Below are 12,316 nucleotides of genomic sequence, written 5' to 3'. Positions count from 1 at the left end.
GAGCTCCAGCCGGAGGGGGACAGGCGGCGGGCGAGCCAGTCATGCCCCTGGGATGGATGGGTTCCCCCACCCCATCGGGCACCCTCAGCGGGGATCCTGCCCCCCAGAATTCTCCCCCTGTCTCCCCTGGATCACATGTCCCCCTGCTGGCCTGCAGCACCCCTTTACCCTCCCCTCACTGCAGCCCAGCGACCTCCCGGCCCTGCCCTGCACCTCCACGCCCCTCCCCTCCCCTCCCCTCCCAGGCTCTCCCCTCACTGCCCTGCACCTCCAGGCCCCTCCCCTCCCCTCCCGGCCCCTCCCCTCACTGCCCTGCACCTCCAGGCCCCTCCCCTCACTGCACCTCCTGGCCCCTCCCCTCACTGCCCTGCCCCTCCAGGCCCCTCCCCTCCCCTCCCAGGCTCTCCCCTCACTGCCCTGCACCTCCAGGCCCCTCCCCTCACTGCACCTCCTGGCCCCTCCCCTCACTGCCCTGCAGAGCCCCACTCACCCCACACTGCACCCATCACCTCCTCCCCTCTCTGCACCCAGGTCCCCACCACTCCAGTGCACAGCACCCTTTGGTCCCTTCCCCACACTGCACTGCATCCCCATCCCTCCCCTCACTTCATTGCATGGCCTGTTGACCCTCTGCCCCAGCCAGCTCCTCCCCACACTGCACTGGATGGAGAGACTGTCCTGGTGCGTGGGGGTCCTGGTGCGTGTGTGTGGGTGTGCAGACGTGCGCCGCCCTGCCCCCTGCTGGATGGAGTGAGACCTGCTGGTGTATGCTGTGTGTGCACGAGAGAGAAAGAGAGGGAGATCCGAGTGCGAAAGGCGACCACACACATGAATGCAGGTGTCTGAATTTGGATTCAGCTCCTCCCTTGCCCAGTCGAACCATCCTTCACCCCTCACACTCTTCCCCCCCCACCAGTGTCCCCCCCACTCTGAGAGGCCAGACCCCCAACCCCCGCCCTCCCCCACCAGGTGCGGGCCCAGCGTCTGCCTGCCACTCACTCCCTTGGCTGCCTTTTCCAGAACAACAACATCAAAATAAAAGATGTCAACTGCTCTGACCCCGACTGCTAATTACCGCCGGAAGGCAGGAACGGTATGCTAATGATCTGCGCTCTTAACGAAGCTCCAGGCAAGCCACGCTTCCGCTTCAGAGCCTGTTCGCGCAAAACAAACTGGAGCCTCTGGATTGAGATACCTACTGATCCCCAGAGACCCGATCTGCCTATCTGGCTCCACCGCCCTTCATCTACCCACCCTTCGATCCACCCATCCTCCAATGTCCCCCCTGTCTGTCTACACACCCCTTCGATCCATCCATCCATCCTCCGACGCCCCCCTCTATCTGTCTAACCCCCCTTCATCCACCCACCCTTCGATCCATCCATCCTCCAATGCCCCCTGTCTGTCTACACACCCCTTCGATCCATCCATCCATCCTCCGACGCCCCCCCTCTATCTGTCTAATCCCCCTTCATCTACCCACCCTTCGATCCACCCATCCTCCAATGTCCCCCCTGTCTGTCTACACACCCCTTCGATCCATCCATCCATCCTCCGACGCCCCCCTCTATCTGTCTAACCCCCCTTCATCCACCCACCCTTCGATCCATCCATCCTCCAATGCCCCCTGTCAGTCTACACACCCCTTCGATCCATCCATCCATCCTCCGACGCCCCCCCTCTATCTGTCTAATCCCCCTTCATCTACCCACCCTTCGATCCATCCATCCTCCAATGCCCCCTGTCTGTCTACACACCCCTTCGATCCATCCATCCATCCTCCGACGCCCCCCTCTATCTGTCTAACCCCCCTTCATCTACCCACCCTTCGATCCATCCATCCTCCAATGCCCCCTGTCTGTCTACACACCCCTTCGATCCATCCATCCATCCTCCGACGCCCCCCCTCTATCTGTCTAACCCCCCTTCATCTACCCAGCCTTCGATCCATCCATCCTCCAATGCCCCCTGTCTGTCTACACACCCCTTCGATCCATCCATCCATCCTCCGACACCCCCCTCTAGCTGTCTAATCCCCCTTCATCCACCCAGCCTTCGATCCATCCATCCTCCAATGTCTCCTCTGTCTACACACTCCTTCATCCATCCATCCATCCTCCAATGCCCCTTGTCTGTCTACACACCCCTTCGATCCATCCATCCATCCTCCGACGCCCCCCTCTATCTGTCTAACCCCCCTTCATCCACCCAGCCTTCAATCCACCCATCCTCCAATGTCCCCCCTGTCTGTCTACACACCCCTTTGATCCATTCATCCATCCTCCGACGCCCTCCTCTAGCTGTCTAACCCCCCTTCATCTACCCAGCCTTCGATCCACCCATCCTCCAATGTCCCCTCTGTCTGTCTAACCCCCCTTTGATCCATCCATCCATCCATCCATCTATCCATCTATCCTCAGACACCCCTCTGCACACCCTTTCATCTACCCAGCCTTCGATCGATCCATCGATCCATCCATCCTTAGACACCCTCTCTGTCTACACACCCCTTCAATCCATCCATCCATCCTCCGACGCCCCCCTCTATCTGTCTAACCCCCCTTCATCTACCCACCCTTCGATCCACCCATCCTCCAATGTCTCCTCTGTCTACACACTCCTTCATCCATCCATCCATCCATCCATCCATCCATCCTCAAACACCCCCTCTGTCTACACACCCCTTCATCCATCCTCAGACACCCCCTCTGTCTACATACCCCTTCATCCATCCATCCATCCATCAATCCTCAGACACCCCACCTATCTGTCTACAGCCCCCTTCATCTACCCACCCTCCCATCCATCCTCCAGTGCCCCTCCTATTTATCTGTCTACACCAGTGGCTCTCAAACTTTTTTACTGGTGACCCCTTTCACATAGCAAGCCTCTGAGTGCGACCCCCCCTTATAAACTAAAAACACTTTTTTGTATATTTAACACCATTATAAATGCTGGAGGCAAGGCAGGGTTTGGGTAGAGGTTGACAGCTCGTGACCCCCCATGTAATAAGCTCATGACCCCCTGAGGGGTCCCAACCCCCAGTTTGAGAACCCCTGGTCTACACTCCCTTCATCCATCCATCCATCCTCTGAGGCCCCCTCTATCTATCTGTCCACACACCCCTTCATCCATCCATCCTCAGACACCCCTTTGCACACACCCCTTCATCCATCCTCAGACACATCTATCTATCTATCTGTCTACACACCACTTCATCTACCCACCCACCCATCCATCTATCCTCAGACACACCCATCTCTCCGCCTGCTTGTCTAGGATGGAACCTAAACCTTGGAGGAGAAGGAAGTGCCCAGATGAAAGGAGAAGTCCCACGTGCCCACCTCTCTGCTCCCTGCCTTAAAGGGCCCCTTAGGGAAACCTTGGCCGCCTCCCTCGACCCGCACTTTGTGCTCCCTGAACCAAGGCGCTGGGGGCTGGGCTCGTTGAATAGCCAGGCAGGGCTGGGGCCGTCCTGGGAACAGAGACCATGACGGCTGTGCGTATCAGAGGTAGGGGAGAGTCACATGTTCCCTTCCACGGGAAAACCCATATTTTTTTTGGGGGGGGGAATTTGTTCTGTTTTGGAACAAAAAAGCAGAAAATTCAAAATTTCCCGCAGAGGGGAAATCCGGGGAAGGGGGAGGTTCATTTTGAAACAATCAAACCCCAAAATCTGAAATGCAATTTCATCTGGGAGCCCCACCGCCAATACTCAGCCATGGACCCCAGAGTCTAGATCTGTGGCCTACAGTCACGGCTTCCACTGCTCCCAGCTCCGGGGATGGGAATCTGGGATGCCCTGGGGTCCCAGACCAGGCAGGCTGCCCCAGAGAGCAGAGGAGGGCTGGTGTAGGATACCAGGCCGGATCCTGGCAGGCAGGACTCCATTGAAACCGGCACTTTCCCACAGTGGCACTGAAACACTTGTAATAGTGGGGTGCTGAAAGCCAGCTCCCTTACCCCTTTCCCCCGTCCCCACTGAGCTGGGGCCGGGAGCAGGGAACCTGGACAGGGGTAAGGGGGCCGGCAGCCAGGACCCTGGGCCCAGGGGGCCGGCAGCAGAGCCTTGCATAAAACTTAGGGGTGCTGCAGCACACCCCTAGATCCCACGCCTACGCTTTCCCACCAGATCAGGGCAGCGAGCACAGGTCTGATGGAAGCTGTTGACGCTAATCCCATGCTCAGGCCCTGTGCGTGGCTGTGTGAAACTTTGCCCAAGTTGAGCAGTTTGGGTTGAAATTTCCCACGCTGGGTGCCCGCCTCGGGGAGACGTTTTCTGGAACATTTCTGCCCGCAAGGTTCAGCTGTTTCTGAGAACAAGATAAGAAGGGGGGGGGGGGCGGGAGGAAACCACACTGTTTGGCCCGTGTTGAAACATGTGGGGAACCGTTTCTTTGGAGAGCTCTAGCATCCTCTGGACTTTGGAATAGGGGTGTGTCCCCTGGGCCGAGGATGTGCCTTTTGCCCTCCCCAGGAAAGCCTGCCCAAATTTGGCCAAGGGATGAGCCGGTTTGCAGACACTCAGGACAGACTTGTTAGAAAGCAGGGAGCCTGGCCTCTCCTGTGCTCCCAACCAGCCCGTGCTGGGCCCGGGAAGCTGCCTGATTCAGTGTCAGAGGGGACAAGAGTCAGACCGATCAGATAACGAGCCGGGGGGAGGGGATCTGGGACTAGCTGGGCAAGGAGAATGGGACTGAGGCAAGGAGCCGGGGGTGGGGGGCAGACAGGGACAGACTGGAGGGGAGGGGCAGGATGGGATGGATAGGCAGAAGAGGCCGTGTCCTCCAGAGCCTGGAATGGAGCCCAAGGTCCGTGATTCTCACCATGCGTCTGTGAAACCTGGGGCAAAATGTCCGACCCCCCCCAGAGCCAGTCCACATAGAGGATGACAACCTACTACTGCTACCACTTCCGCCATTAACTCAAGTCGCAGAGGCCTGTGTGGTGGATCTAAAGGCGCCAGCCCGGCTGATGACCCATGGGGGCGTGTGTGTGTCAAGATGATGGCACAAGATGGAATTTCTGTTCCCCCCGCCCCCCAGATTGATTTTTTTTTTTAAATCTTGGAAGCGACACACACAAAACCTCCGTTCAAAGACTGGGTTGCAAAGTCAAGCACTTGAAAGTCCCGAAACGCTGGAATCAAGGCCGCCCATGTCTCCGGGGTGGCGTACGCGCAGCGATCCGCTCGTTAGTTACGTGGCCGCACACTAGTTTCCCCTCGGGCCCCCTGCCCCATTCCCGATGCCTGTGCACGGGGCGCCCTTCACTCAGCAGGTGCTAACTTGGGCGTTCTTGATGCTGCAAGCTGAAAAATGGTTTTTTTTTTAATGTCGGGTTTTGTGTGGACCAGGTACCTAAGGAATCTCTCGGAGGGGAGAGCGACAGAGGGATGGAGACGCTGCGGAAGGATGGGTAGACAGTGGCGTGTGGGCTATGGGGTCAGTACGGGAATTAATAACCCCAGAATATAGGGCATGTCTATCTCTTTCTGCTGTGTCGCTGATTCAGAGGGGAGAGCGCCCCCTACTGAGCCCCCACCCCATTCCCTGCAGCACAGCGCCCCCTAGTGCCACATTGGGGCCAGCATTGCCTGCAAGAGGAGAGCGGCCCCTGCTGAGCCTCCACCCCACTCCCTGCAGCACAGTGCCCCCTAGTGCCACATTGGGGCCAGCATTGCCTGCAAGGGGAGAGCGCCCCCTACTGAGCCCCCACCCCATTCCCTGCAGCACAGCGCCCCCTAGTGCCACATTGGGGCCAGCATTGCCTGCAAGGGGAGAGCGCCCCCTGCTGAGCCTCCACCCCACTCCCTGCAGCACAGCGCCCCCTAGCGCCATGCTGGGGCATTGGGGTCAGCACTGCCTGAGCAGGAAGCCAGTTTCTGTCCGTGTCCACCCCCGAGATGGGTAGATTGGGTAGATGCTGAGCTGGGGGAGATGGGGGGGGGGACACACACGTGGCAGAAGAGACATAGCACATGTGGGGCTCTCTGATATGGGGCAGGCTTGGGGACCAGGGAGAAGCTGAGTGCAATGCCCCCTTCCCCAATCTCCATCCCCACAGAACGCCCATGGATTCATTCCTTCTTTTCCAGGCCAGTTTACATCAATCCTAAAGGATTTAGCTGGTAGTTAGTGTTATGGGCTGGGAGCCCGGACTCCGGGGTTCTATTCTCGGCTCTGGCAGGGGAATGGGGGCTACTGGCTTAGAAGAGGAGAGGGAGGCCTGGGAGTTAGGACACCTGGGTTCTATTCTTGGCTCTGGCAGGGGAATGGGGTCCAGTGAGTTACAGCAGGAAACTTGGAATCAACCCACTAGGAGGCGCCGTGCTGCAGGGAGCAGGGTGGAGGGGTCTCAGTAAGGGGCGCGCCCCCCAGACAGTCAGATCAGACCCCAGCATGGCAGAGAGGAGCGCCCTGCTGCAGGGAGGGGAGTGGGGTGGAAGCTCAGATCTGGCATCGAAATCACACTAATTTCCCGTGGGCACCGATATCATCTGCTCCTCCAGCAGCCCCGCTCGCTCTGCCAAGCTGCAACGGGCAGCGCGCCAGCTGCTAAGGGTGGCAGGGTATGAGACAGCCTGTTATCGCACCAGGACCTGGCCACCGGCGAGCGGCTGTGGGGGTTGATCCTGGCCCTCGGGGGGAAAGCAAGTGCCGCCTTCCCCCTGCAGCCTCCTGCGGGGGGCGCTGGCACAGAGCACCCCGGGGCAGGGAGAACCCCATGGGCCTGCTGGGGGAGACAGGAGGTTGCCAAGGAGACTGAACCCCCAGATCAGAGACCCCCAGCCCCCCCCCCCAGCATGCTGGATCGGGGTCCAGGCCTCAGGCCCACCCATTCTTACAGCCTGCAAGCCAGGGGTGTATGGAAGATGGGTAACCACCAGGGGGCGCTGTTGGGAGACACTTGCATCGTGCTGTGAGACCCCAGAGCATGTGAGTGGGGCCGGGGGGGGGGGGAGGGCACTGGGAGTCCTGGGTTCTATCCCCAGCTCAGGGAGGGGAGTGGGGTCTAGTGGTTAGAGCCAGGAGGACTGGGAGCCTGCTCTTCTGGGTTCTCTCCCCAGCTCGGGGAGGGGAGTGGGGTCTAGTGGTTAGAGCAGGGCTGGGCCTGGGAGTCAGGACTCCTGGGTTCTATCCCCAGCTCTGGGAGGGGAGTGGGGTCTAGTGGTTAGAGAAGGGCTGGGGCTGGAAGTCAGGATTATAGGGGCCAGAGACACGAAGCGACATACCCCAGGGCAGTCTGAGGCATCGCCAGGAATTGAACCCAGGAGTCCGGGTTCTATGGCCAGTACCTTAACCACTAGGTAACAACCCCTCGGTCTCCCACTCCCCTTTGCTCTCCTTTCACTAGCCCAGCCTCTTCCTTCATTCGCCACCCCACCCCACCCCACCCCACTTCCTCCCTTCTCCCTTCCCAGGACAATTCGCCCTCTGGGGCCCGGGCCGCTCCTGGCTAAGAAGGAGCCAGCTCCAGGCATGGGGCTGATACATTTTGCCCTGGGATCTCTTCTGCCCTGGGGAGCTGGGCTGAGACCCACCCAACTTGTTTCACCTAAGCCGGCGAATGGCCCAAACTGGATTGGGCCCCTTAGTGGTGAAAAGCCACCCGGGGCCATGTGGTCCCCTGTAATGCAGTGCTCTCGGTCGCCCCCTGGAGGCCAAGCCATGCACAGCAGTTTGGGTGCCCTCTGTGTTTTCAAGGGTCATGGGTTCGATCCCCCGCTGAGTCAGCCGGTGACCGGCTGGGGAAGGGAACAGGGGCTGCACATCTGGACCAGCTGAGATCACGTCGCTGCCTGTTTAGCCTGAGATAAAAACCCAGCTCCGGTTGCAGAGCTGGGACAATGGTATTCTTGGACAGAAGCAGCCTTTGAACAGAAGCGCCAGACACGCGGCCTCACAAATCAGATGCTAATGGCTGGGGGGGGGGGGCTTCGCTCTCCAAGCAGCGCATGCATCATTCATGAATCTCCAGTCCTAACGAGGTGACTCCGTTATGATGCTGGTGTTGGAACGGCGGAGTGGTGGGGGGTGGGGAGGGTCAGCTCATCTGCCCTCCCCCCTGCTCCCCTTCAAAGCAGAAGCCGCTCTGGGAGCTCAGTATGAAGTGGCACGTGCCAAAGTGAGTGTGGAAACAAAACAGTGATGATAGATCAGTGGGTGCAGCTGGCCCGGTATCCCCCCTCCTCCCGCGGGGTCTTGGAGTGGGCCCATGGGCCCATCTAGCCTGGTATCCTGCCACCCCGCCGCACCCACTTCAGATCTTATCTGTGGCCCACAGAACTGGGTCTTGCTTCACGCGGTTCCAGCTTGGCCCACGGCTCCTTCCCTTCGCCTTTTACAGGCCCAGCTGCCAGTTTGGTTGCTGATGAAGGAATGCACTGAGAGTCCAATGAATGGAAACCCACTGTGGAGTGGATGGATGGAGGGTGTGTGGGGATGGATAGATAGATAGATAGATAAGATAGAGGGTTTAAGGGGATGGATAGATAAGATGGGGTGTAAAGGGATGGATGAATAAGATGGGGTGTATCAGAATGGATAGATAAGATGGGGATGTAAAGGGATGGATGGATAGAGGGTGTAAGGGGGTGGATAGATAAGATGGGGTGTAAAGGGATGGATGGATAAGATGGGGTGCATGGGGTTGGATAGATAGAGGGTGTAAGGGGATGGATTGATAAGATGGGGGTGTAAGGGGATAAATGGATAAGATGGGTTGTAAGGAGATGGATAGATAGAGGGTGTAAGGGGATGGATGGATAAGATGGGTTGTAAGGAGATGGATAGATAGAGGGTGTAAGGGGATGGATGGATAAGATGGGGTGCATGGGGATGGATAGATAGAGGGTGTAAGGGGGTGGATAGATAAGATGGGGTGCATGGGGTTGGATAGATAGAGGGTGTAAGGGAATGGATAGTTAAGATGGGGGTGTAAGGGGATGGATAGATTGATTCTATAGGCATAGATAAGCTTGACAGATTTCAGTTTTTATTTTTGATAATTTCCACTGATAATCTCAATGTTGATTTTCAAGCATTTCCCCTGTTTAAATGTTGGGGGAAATTTTGGGGAAGGGGGATTAGACGGCGGTGGCGGGGGAGGGGTCAGATGCGAGCAGACCCTGAGATTCAAAAAGTGAAAGCTTGCTAGCTGTGAAACCACAAGTGGGCAACCGCCCATGGCAGAGCAGGCCAGGGAAAGGGCCGTCCCGCACACGCGCTTGTCTTACTTTGTCTGTTTGTAAAGGGGGCTTGTGAGGGATGGGAATATTTTGGGGGCGGTTTGAGTGCATCTGCGGTGAAATCGACAGGGAGCGACGTCTACTGGTGAAAATCGAATCCTTCCAAGTGCACACGCACGCACACGTTTGCCCACTGGACTATTGTGCTTCAAGGCTGGGTTGGGCATGGGAGCAGTGGAGGAAGTCACCCCAAACCTGCAATCAGCTCTCCCAGGGCGGCTGGGGGGGGGGGTGCGCGTCGTTAAGTGAACACTGCACCAGTCCCTGTGATCCCCGTGTCTCACCCCTGCCTGTGGGGCTGTGCCGAGCGGGGAAAGGGTTAATAGAACTGGGGACATGCGTGGCCATGTTCCCTTCCCCACTGGCTGGCTGCAGCCCCTAATGGCTCCTGGGAAGAAGCCCCCTAGTGGCCAAGCCCTCATGGACAGGGAGGGGCTCGGGGCTCTTGGCTGGCCCCAGCTGTGCAGGGAGGGTGCCTGGGGTACTGGCTAAATCCCTGGTGTGGTGGGGGGAGCTTGGGCCTGCTAAAAGCCTACTGGGCCCAGAGCTGGGGGGCGGTAGTCTCGGGGGGGGCGCTGAGGCCAGAGGAGGAACTTGTGCAAACTCTTGATTTGGCCTCAAGTGAGCTCCACTCTGCCCTCGTGTGAGCTCCTGCCCTACCCTAGTGCAAGCCTTTACTCTGCCCTTGTGCAAGCTCCTTTCCCAGCCTCTTGTGAGCTTCTGCCCCGCCCTTGTGTGAGCTTCCACCCCGCCCTCGTGCGAGCTTCCACCCCACCCTCGTGCGAGCTCTCTCCTGCTCCACCCATGTGTCCCCTTTATTTAGTTGCCATCTATCCCTCCAGCTGCCCTCCCCTCCCCCCCCCCCCGACCGATTTCTCCATTTCCTTCCATCCTTCTATTCAGTTCTCTGGCAGATCCTCCCTCCCTCTCCTCCACCCCTTCCCTTCTCCACCCCTTCATCCGCGTCCTCCTGGGCGCTGCCCTTCTGCCCTCACCTGGGTTCCTTTTCGGGGTGGAAAATACCCTCCCCATCCCTCTGCCTGCCTGGCTCTGCCTCTATCCTGCCCCCTCCCTGTCTATCTGTCTAGCCCCCCACACCTCCTCCTGTCTGGCTGCCTCTCTCAGTCCATCCCCAGACACACCCAGCCCAGCCTCTGTTCTCTCCCCCCGTCCTCATCCCTCTGTTCCTTCATCTCTCTCTTCCCTTCCCACCCTCCCCCCTCCCAGCGCCCTGTCCCCTGGCTGCCCCATCTCTCTGCAGCTTCCCAGCTGCGCCTGTCCCTGCCCTTCCCCTTCCCCTTGCCCCCGCCCAGCTCCCCCCCTGCTCCGGCTCCGGCTCCTCCGTGCAGCTGCTGCAGTGCTAAAGATTTCCAATGTGTTGTTTCGCCCCGCCTCCCCGCGCGTCCCTCCCTCCCCAAATCCCTCCCTCTCCATCTGCAGGAAAGGGGCAGACCCGCCTCCCTCCCTCCCTTCCCCTCCCCCCCCCCAGCCTCCCGCTTTCCCCATCACCCCACCCTCCCGTCCCTGGCGTGGGGCGGGGGGGCTGCGAGGCGACCCGATCCTGCCGTGCGCCCTGGCCCGTGCGCCCTGGCCTCTCCGCCCGGCTCCGGCGAGGCGCGTCCCCTTTGCGCTCCGCCTCCCCCTCCTCCTTCTTTCCAGCCCAGCCCCGGCTCTGCGGGCTGGGAAAAGCCAAGGAAGGAGCCGCGAACGGCGGCGGATCGGACCCCCCCCCCGCCCCTTCTTGATCCGGATCGCCGGGGAACCGAGCCGGGCCAAAGCCCCCCCCCCCCCTCACACACACCCCCCTCTCCATAGCGCAGGATCATCGGGGGCAACCCCAGCCCAGGAGGGAGTCGGGGCCCAGCCAGCCCTTCCCCCCCCCCCCAACCCCCCCGCCTTCCCTTTGCGGATCCAGCCCCGAGACTTGCTTTTGTTTGTGGATTTCTCCGATGGAGCCTGCAGGGGACCGGCCTGGTGGGGCCCCTTGAGCGCCCCCCCCCGCCCCCGCTCCGAGCAGGGCGCACGGAGCCCTCTGGATCCATCCGGCATCCCTGGGGGGCGGGGGGGGGAGAGAGAGAGAAAAATCCAGGATGGCACCTCCCATAGGCTGAGCGAGCCCCGCTGCTCCCCGAAAAGGTAGGTGCTACCTGGGCTGCGGCGCGGATTCCCCTTCGCCAGCGGTGGGCGAGGGGGGAAGATTTGGGGTGGGGGCTTCTGGGGCTGGGTTTTATCGGAGGGGGGGGAGGTTTGGAGATGTGATGCCCAGGCTTGGGGTTGGTAATGTGCGGTGCGGGGAGGGGGGTATGAGACCCTGCCAGGGCTGGGCTGTGTGTGTTGGGGGGGGGGGGGTGATCGTGCCAGGGATGGGGAGTTGGTGGGTTGGGGGGGAATCATTCCAGGAATTGGGGGGGTTGGGTGGGATCGTGCCAGGGATGGGGGGGGCGGTTGGTGAGGGGTGTGTGGCGGGGAAGGGGGGGGATTGTATTGTGTTATACCAGCACTTGGATTTGGCAAGGTGGTAGGGGGATTTTTTTGGTGTGGGGGGGTAAGGAGGGGGCATTGTCTGGCATCTCTGCCAGTTCTCTGCCTGGCTCAGATTCTCATCCGCTGCAGGGGCTGGGTGGTGCTGCCAGACACTGGGGTGGCACCTGGTTACGAAGCTTGTGTGTGTGTGTGTGTGTGTGATCCTCGCCAGCTCTCGGGGAACCTGGGTCTTAGACCCCCCAACCCAACCCAACCCAACCAGCGCAGGGTGGGATCTTTGCTCTGCTGCTGTCCATGGTGTTGAACTGCAGAGAGCTTCTCTGGGGAGACATTTCCTCACCTGGTGCATGGGATGGCGGGGGACGGGGGGGGGGGCGTTATCAGACAAATAACAGGGCAGAGCTGGTCCATAGACCCCCCCCCTCGATCTGGTGCATTTGCCTCTCCCCTCGGAGCCCTGCAGAGTCCTATGGAAAATCATTGCACCCGGGAAGGTGCAGCGCCGGCGCATCGCTACCTGGAAAACCTTGTCCAGGCTTCGGATTTGATCTGCCAGCTCCCACCCCAGCCCCCTCCACGGCC

General features: G+C 59.8%; 1 protein-coding gene across 3 annotated transcripts in view; it reads left to right on the top strand.

Annotated features, from left to right (window-relative positions):
- Positions 1 to 10,720: 10,720 nt before the first annotated feature.
- The window catches only part of LOC101943385 (leucine-rich repeat and fibronectin type III domain-containing protein 1), a 51,195-nt gene continuing 49,599 nt past the window's right edge, over positions 10,721 to 12,316 (top strand). For 2 of the 3 annotated variants that reach the window (XM_005293174.5, XM_005293173.5), the window contains exon 1: positions 10,721 to 11,386. The gene's annotated coding sequence lies outside the window, so the exon portion shown is untranslated. Of the gene's footprint in view, positions 11,391 to 12,316 lie in introns of all 3 variants that reach the window. The other variant, XM_042844907.2, reaches the window with a different exon arrangement.

Source organism: Chrysemys picta, chromosome 17 (genome assembly GCF_011386835.1).
Source record: "Chrysemys picta bellii isolate R12L10 chromosome 17, ASM1138683v2, whole genome shotgun sequence".
NCBI classification, from domain to species: domain Eukaryota; kingdom Metazoa; phylum Chordata; order Testudines; family Emydidae; genus Chrysemys; species Chrysemys picta.
The sequence above is the reverse complement of the archived record's forward strand: the minus strand, read 5'-3'. Positions and strand labels throughout refer to the sequence as shown.